Here is an 8,299-nt window from a genome sequence, read left to right on the forward strand (position 1 = left end):
TTATATTAGATAAAATATTGAATGTGGATTATTAAATCTTGTATTTAACCAAATTATTGGCTAAATACATAAAAAGGCATTGTACTTTCATTTGGCTGTCTTACATAGCATCTTACTCTTATTTCTATCATAAATAAATATTTAATTTTATTTTAATTTTATTTTTGTATTAAACCATTATACTTTGAAAGTACATTGCTATAATTAGGTAGAAAGAAATAGCAATTTACTTTCACATACACATAATAACTAAAAAGAAATCAAATATCCTCCTATTTTTTTCTCTTACCATCTTCCTACACACTTAACACTTTTCATATTTAATAAAACTAATAAATTTTTATTACACTTGTCATCATCTAAAAGTGGTAGGAGCGTGGGTAGGATGATATTTAATTTCTCACAACTAAATCTCTAAACATTTGTTTTATTAAGACTTATAAACACATGGAAACTAAATACATTCATATATACGAAAATTTGGTGAAATCAGAAATAATTAAATAACAAAAGGGAATTTTTCTTACTTGTTTGCACAACTCAGAGTATTTCCTTTTTCGTATTTTTAGCTTCCTTTCAGCCTGAAATAAGATGACCAATCAATATTGATACCAGATATAATGACAGATACATTACCAATCGTACACCAAAGTGAATAAATGTCAAATAATGAACAATTATTAGAATATAACATAAACAAAGATAATAACAACATGATGTAAATAAACCATAAGTAATTTGCCATAATTCTATCATTGCAACTTCCTTTTCCTTTCTTATTTCTTAAAAACAAATAGATCCTTATGTTTCAATTTACACCGGTTTAAAGATGTGAAAAGAGTATTTCAAGAAGGGCCATCTGCAAGAAATTTAACCATCAATATTGAATGCAATTTACACTGTTATATGAGTTTTACATAGACCATAATTCTTGAACTCAAATTACGATCATTTGTAATACAAAAACAAAGAAACTACCATGATGTGAAGCAGAGTAATTGAAGAAAGGCCATTTGTAACAAAGTAAAGATAAAACCAATGACACAAACTATAAAGGCACTTCATCCTACATGTAACCAGATTTGTCAAAAATGAAAATCATGGATCGCAAATGTTTATAAAATAAAATAGAAATGAAAAAATTGTTGAACTTTTTTACTCCCAAGGTTGCTTGCATGGTGTCTGTTCATTGCTTACTTTTTCATTGCTTGTAGTGGTGTTTGTTCACCATGGTTGCATCTGCTTGTAAGCTGACCTCCAAATGCATTTAATCAAATAAGTTGAACTTCATAAAAATTCGGAAACATGAAAGGGTAAAAACATTGTTATCAATCATTTCTTGTGTTTACCTAGTGCAAACAGGGTTGAGAGCGATGAAACTTATAGAAACAACGTCAAGGAGAGCAACTTTAACCCATCACAAGCAAGAGTGGCAGTACATTGACCTTTCCAAACAGAGACACATATATGTATCAACCTTTAATCAAAAGAAAATTAATTAATAACACAGTAAAGGTACTTGTAGTTTGTAAGGACATCCTAATATATCATATTTTTTTCAAGTATAAATTATAATGAAATCAGTTTTTAGCATACCAAAAACCATTTTGATTTTTCCTGACCCTCTAATGACTACCTCTGCAGCGCGATACTGGTCAAATAACATTATACAAAGGTTTTCACTGATTTGGAATAATCTGAGAAATATAACCAAATCTCGGTTAAACAGGGTACCCACAAATTGCATAAATTTAAAACATGGAAGTAAAAATATTATGGTTGGTGTAGTAGTAATTTTGACACCACCAGTACAACCCTTATCAAATTCAACAAATAAAAAAAATATTGAACCCAATAACTTAAATATGATACTCGGTTAACATATACTACCACTTAAAGATAGTGTATTATATAACATAACCTGCAATCATGTACGGTCAGATAGATAAATCAAAATATAATAATTTACATTTGAAGATCTGAAGAACAACATGGACCAAAATCAACTTGTGTACCTCTTTACTCAGGATCTGTTGAAATACACTAACCAACTCCATCAAGATAATAAACAATGTAGGACTTAAATGGGTATATAAGATATTTACAAACTCTCTGTGTTGGCATGTGACTGAATCAAAACCAAGAAGCATGCAATTATTGTTTAACAAGATACTTACAATAGTTATGTTCTTTCTATTAAAGAAAATACGATCACGATTTGCAATCTAGGGACCTTCAGGTGTTATTTCACTGCAATATAGAGGTGTCATTGAGCATAAATGTGTTGGGATTTAATATTATGAAACATATCATAAGTATAAACACAAAACTTGTGCTAAACTTAAAGAGGCAAACAAATTTCTGAATTTAACACATAATTTCAAAAAATACATGATGTCCATATGGCTTCTTGACACAAAAAAACAGAGATATGATTCTAACCTGCTGGTAGTTGGTATTTATGTTATAAAAAACAGGAGTATACAATACGAAAGGATTCTTACCATTACATTTGATATGAAGCATGCTCCATCCTTGTTAAAGCTACCACCTTTTTTCACAGTGAGGGATTTCAAATTCACCACCAAGGGCTCCCTATATCATTCAACATATAATATGCTTCAGTTTTCCTGATGTTATTTAACAAAAAAATGGAAATATAAAGCTAATAATAAAAATTACCAATACTTCGTTCACATAACCGCTACGAATACATTTCATATTTAAATTGATTGCATATGAAAAGGAAAAGAGAAAATAGGAGGTTAACCAACATCTGTTAAAGACGAAAATGATTTAGGAAAGTGAGAGCGAGAGTGACAGATCGTGGTGGATTCTTCTCGCCGGAAAAGTGTTACGAGAGCACACAGTAGGTGACGACGTCGATCAGATACGGTGTGTGGTGTGAGGATGGAGAGTGGGCGGTTGTTCACTACCGATGGTGGTGTGGACGATGAGTTGGGCGGATGAGGTGCGATGTCAGCTCTTCAAATTAGGGTTTTTGCTATTTGTTTGAGGGAAAATGTGAGGGTAGAGGGACAGAGGAGAAAAATAGAAACTATTGTTTACTTTTTTTTATTCAATTTCTGAAACGTCAATGCTTAATGCGATTAGTTTGCTATTTACATGGTTCACTATTTAAATAAAACTGATAGAGAATAAAATTAAGTTGTATAAACAACAAAATTTGTTGTATAAACAACAAATAAAATTAAGTTGGGAAAAAGACGCTTATAGACATTTTTTTTTGGGGGGGGGGGGGGTATTTAAAAATTTAGTCACAAAAACACAAAATTTCGGCTATAGACATGCATTCTGCGGAGCATCCTCTACGGGCTCCGCGCAATGACGAAATCTCCGCGGAGCATCCTCTACGGGCTCCGCGGAATGACAAAATCTCCACGGAACAAAAAAATTTGTTTGATATGAGACTGAACAATGATTCTACGCAGAGATACCTCCGCGGAGACATTAAACCCTCCGTGGAGTGATTTTTTGACGTTCATTAAATCCTCCGCAAAGGTGGTGACGAGGGCTATGCGGAGGCATTAACTTCTCCGTTGAATGGGTCGTTAGAAGGGTGTTAGCGAAGTTTTTTTTGTGATATAAAAGATTTTGTTTGTTTTTTGATCTATTTTCAAAAATCCATTAGTTTTAGGGTTGAAATTTTTTTCAAAGAAAATATAAGTTTTGTTATTTTATGTACGGGAGTTTTTGGCAGTTGAGCAATGGAATTAACACGTACGTTAGACAAAAGTTTAACAACTTAGGTTTACTACTTCCGCCTAATTTTGACCGTCGAATATTGTTTGATTTGGTTAAAAGTAAGGCTAATACGTTCAATAGTAGTATATCATTGTCATTTCAACACCCGATTCATGGGTACGTTATGAATATTATAGACGAAGCAGATGTTCATCAACTCAGAAATGTAATGTCTGAAACGAAGGAGATTGTGCATTTGTATTTGGAGGTGTTTGAGGGATAGGTCGAACAGACAAAAGCGGTTGACAAGATTGTACCATACAATGTTGAAAACATTGTATCTGATAATGTTGAAGAGTGTCCACAAGAAGAAACTGTGACAGTGAATACGGTGGAAGAAGAAAATTTATGAGTTAGGAAGACTGTGTGACAAAACTTTGACCGACGATGACGAATCAAATGAAGGTTGGTCAGAAGATGAGTTCACACTCGGAAAAAAAGCTTCGGACAACTTTTATGGTATGCCTCCCATACCTAATCGTCCTGATCCCATTGTTGAACCTGGACCATTTCATAGTTTAGGTCCAAATGATGATATGTTTTTTCGTCAAACGTACGATAACAAACAACAACTAATATTTACTTTGAGTCTTAAAGTAACCAGAGAAAAGTTTTAGTTTAAGACCAAACATTCTAACAAAAACCGTTACGAGGTATATTGTGAAATTGAGAACTGTAGTTTGCGTTTATATGCAAAACGCATTGATCCGACTGATGAATTTGAAATCAGGACTTTCAACAACGTGCACACATGTTCGTCATTATATATACACCCAAATCATAAGCACGCAAATAAGAAAGTCATGGGTACTATATTGCATGAGATTATGGGAAAAACTTGTTCGAAGGTTTGTAGGCCTAATGAAATATCAAGGGATTTGAATGCTTTGCTGGAAATCAATGTAAGTTACAAACAAGCTTGGCGTGCAAAACAATATGCTATGGAACTGTTGTTGGGATCCTCTGAAGAATATTTTTCCAAACTTCCAATTTATTTTCACAATTTAAAGAAGCATAATCCCGGTACAGTAGCCTATATACAAACAGATTCTGAAGATTGTATTGAGTGTTGTTTTTATGCCATTGGGAGCACGGTAAATTCAAAAAACTTGTTAGTTAATATATACTAATTTGTAAAAAAATGTAGAGTGTTTATGTGTTCCATACAAATATATTGCAGATACGAGTGTTCAAACGTTTTTATCGTAAATTCATAATTATGGATGGTGCCCATTTGAAGCTGTATGAATGCGTTGGTCTTACTTGGACATGGTTTCTTGAAAAGTTGTATGAATGCATTGGTGATTGTCAAGATTTGACCTTTGTAACTGATAGGGCCGACGCAATTCGGGTTAGTATTGAAAATGTTTTCCTAAACGCTCATCATGGCGTGTATGCTTTTCATCAACTAGGAAACATAGTACACCGGTTTGGGAAAAATGATAAAACAAAAGTCTTGTTTTGGAGGCTTGTGAGAGCTTACAAAAGAAATGTATTTGAAGATTTGTGGTATAGATTTAGTTCTACTAGGCTGCAAGTAGCGGCGTACCTAAGTGAAATTCCACATGCTAAATGGACTGGAGCATATTCCCTGTCGAAACGGTACGGTTACATGATCTCCAACAGTGCAGAGTCCATGAATGCTTTATCTGTACATGCAAGGAAGATGCCTATAATACCCATTCTTGAGTTTTTCTGTCGTCTTTCACACGAAGGGTGTAACAAGCGTCGCATTGATGGAGGTATGACTTTAATTTGGACTTTAATTATGTCGAATAATAATTTAATTATATATAAGTTCTTTACATAGAAATTTTCAACAATGCTAACGGAGTGGGCTGAAAAAGTAGTTAGCAAAAATGAATAGCGTACGACAGGATGGTCCGTTTCAGGTGTTTCAGATGCAATATATCAAGTGCATGATTTCAAACATAGTGGCATAGTTGATATGAGGCAAGATACTTGTACATATAAATATTGGGAAGGAACTAGTTTGCCTTGTGGTCTTGTTATAATGGTCTTAAAGCACTTGAAAAAAACTAACTTTGGACATCTCGCTATAGACGCTTACAAAATGGAAACGTACCGAAGTACGTATGAGGAGACGGTTTACCCCCTTCCAGAACCATGTGATTGGGAAATTCCTGATGAGATGATGGTTGTTAAACCCCTGATAATGGATAGACGTCAATCTAGTAGACCGAAAAACAAAAATCATATCCCGTCACAAGGTGAGGAACCTATAGTAAGAAGGTGTAATAGATGTGATAGTACAACACATGATGCAACGACTTGTCCGACATTGGTCCCAATGAAGCAAAAGAAGCCTAGAAAAAGTAGCATGGGGTCAGGTAGTAAGACAAAAGGGAAAGGGACGCAAGGGATACAAGGGATTCACGAGACAGTAGAGACGCACGGGATGCAAGAGATGCATAGGAAGCAAGGGACGCAAAGAGAAGACTAGTGTTCAACGTTTGATTTGAATGATTGATGTTGTATTTATAATTAAGTATGTTATGTTTTGGAAGACGTTGATTGTGTACTTTGAAATGGTGTGGTTACTTTAAATATTATGGGTAATTTTATGATTATATTAGTGCATCATTACTAGTAGAGTTAATTTCATAAAATAACTTAAACTCGAAGATAATATAACAAACCAAAAATACATAATAAACGTACAGCAATAGTAATTAACTTAAGGGAATTGCAATGGACACTTACCTTTCTCCATTGTTATATAGTCATCCCTAATTCTTATTTTATCTTCAAAACGATCCTTTTGCCGCCCAAGATCTATCATTTCTGCATCCTTCTCAGCAAGCCATTTTTTAGTCATTTTGATAGTCTTCTTATTCTTTTTTATCCATTCTTCATGCTCTTTGATTTTTTTATTAATCAGCATCCTTTCCTCAGCCTCTTTGCACTCTGCCGCAATGAGGTCACAACGTTCAGTGAGAGCCCGAGATGAATGTTTATCTTTTTTTGTTATTCTTCAGCCCATTTAAATTGTTGCAAAGTATCATCAGACATATACGACCCTCTCACGTTTGGTGACGGTGCAAGAAAATGGTCGATCGGATCACAATAGTAACAATCAAGTTCGTTGCACGAGCAAATGTAGAAATTTGAAGATGAACTCACATTAAAATTCAAAATAATTTGTAACTCTTTACCAAAAATTGAACGATCATCCATGACAATATATACACCCTTCAACTTTGTAGAGAGTTGCTTGTCAATTCGTAGAGTTGTTTGTCAGTTCGCAGAGCTGTTTGTCAGTCCGTAGAGCTTTTTGTCAATTTGTTTTCATACATACATTACAATTATTTATTAAAAGGTAAACATTATTTATTAAAAACTAAACAAAGCCATCGGACCAAAACTAAGGTTAACATAGAACTGAATACAAACTAATATTCGTTGTGATCCATACATTACAATTCAAGTAAATAGCCATGGAGGTAAGACACCAACACTTTCAACCAGTATTTCCCAATGCATAAGGATTGGAATAGGATTCACTGTCTCAGTTTGAAAACCATTTCGATACACCGCGGTAGTTAGCTTTAAATTTATCATTTGCTGGATTTCTTCAATTTCAAGCCTTTGTAATGATGATATAGCGTGATCACAAGGTATACCGCATTTTTTCCATTTCCCGCAAGTACAAATACCACGTTCTAATTGCACGGATTCGGTGGTTAAATACTTACTCACTTCATATATGTCGCCAACAATATGCCTAACCCTACAACCATCAGAGTGGATAAATCTTTTTCGAAGCACCTTAAGTGCATAAGGGTCAGAAGACCATGAAATTCCCCTTTGAAATGAACTGGATCATCAAATAAAAATCATGATGTCATATAACATTTCATTATTACCTCTGAATGCAGAACGTTGAACATTCACTCCTTGCATCGAGTCATGGACCATTTGAATGATTGTTGTTATTGGTAACTCATGTCTGTTTGTTCTTATCCAATTGACAACATCGGGAATGTCAATGAATTTAACATTGAAACGTACTTTAGGGAAAAAAGCCCGTACCTATTTTGCAATGGGAATATTGTCAATCCAATGAAGATCATTCCCATTCACCTCATTTTGTAAGCTGTTCAAACACGCATAAAAATCAGAAATATTATACACTTTGCATGTCTTCCAGAACAACTGCTCCACAACTATATTGCTTCTGGTGGAAGCGCGTATTTTCTCAGCTATATTTTTACAACAATAGTCATGATATGAATCAGGGTAGACTCTCCGAATTACAAAGTCCATGGAATCAGACATATGGCTTATGAAACTAACTTTCGTATTGTCACCTAAACATTCTTTCAGCCTCCTTATGAACCATACCCATGAGCCATGACTCGTCACAGTTTATGGTTCCGAAAGCAAATGCTATGAGAAGGGTTTCATGATTTCCATCTAAAGAAACCGCAATGTACATGGATGTTATATACGTCCCAAGTAGAGGTACGTGACCAACGAATATGATTGGTATCATAGACGTGAGAAACGTACG

Source organism: Lactuca virosa, chromosome 7 (genome assembly GCF_052849685.1).
Source record: "Lactuca virosa cultivar CGN04683 chromosome 7, Lactuca_virosa_CGN04683_v6, whole genome shotgun sequence".
Lineage (NCBI taxonomy): Eukaryota > Viridiplantae > Streptophyta > Magnoliopsida > Asterales > Asteraceae > Lactuca > Lactuca virosa.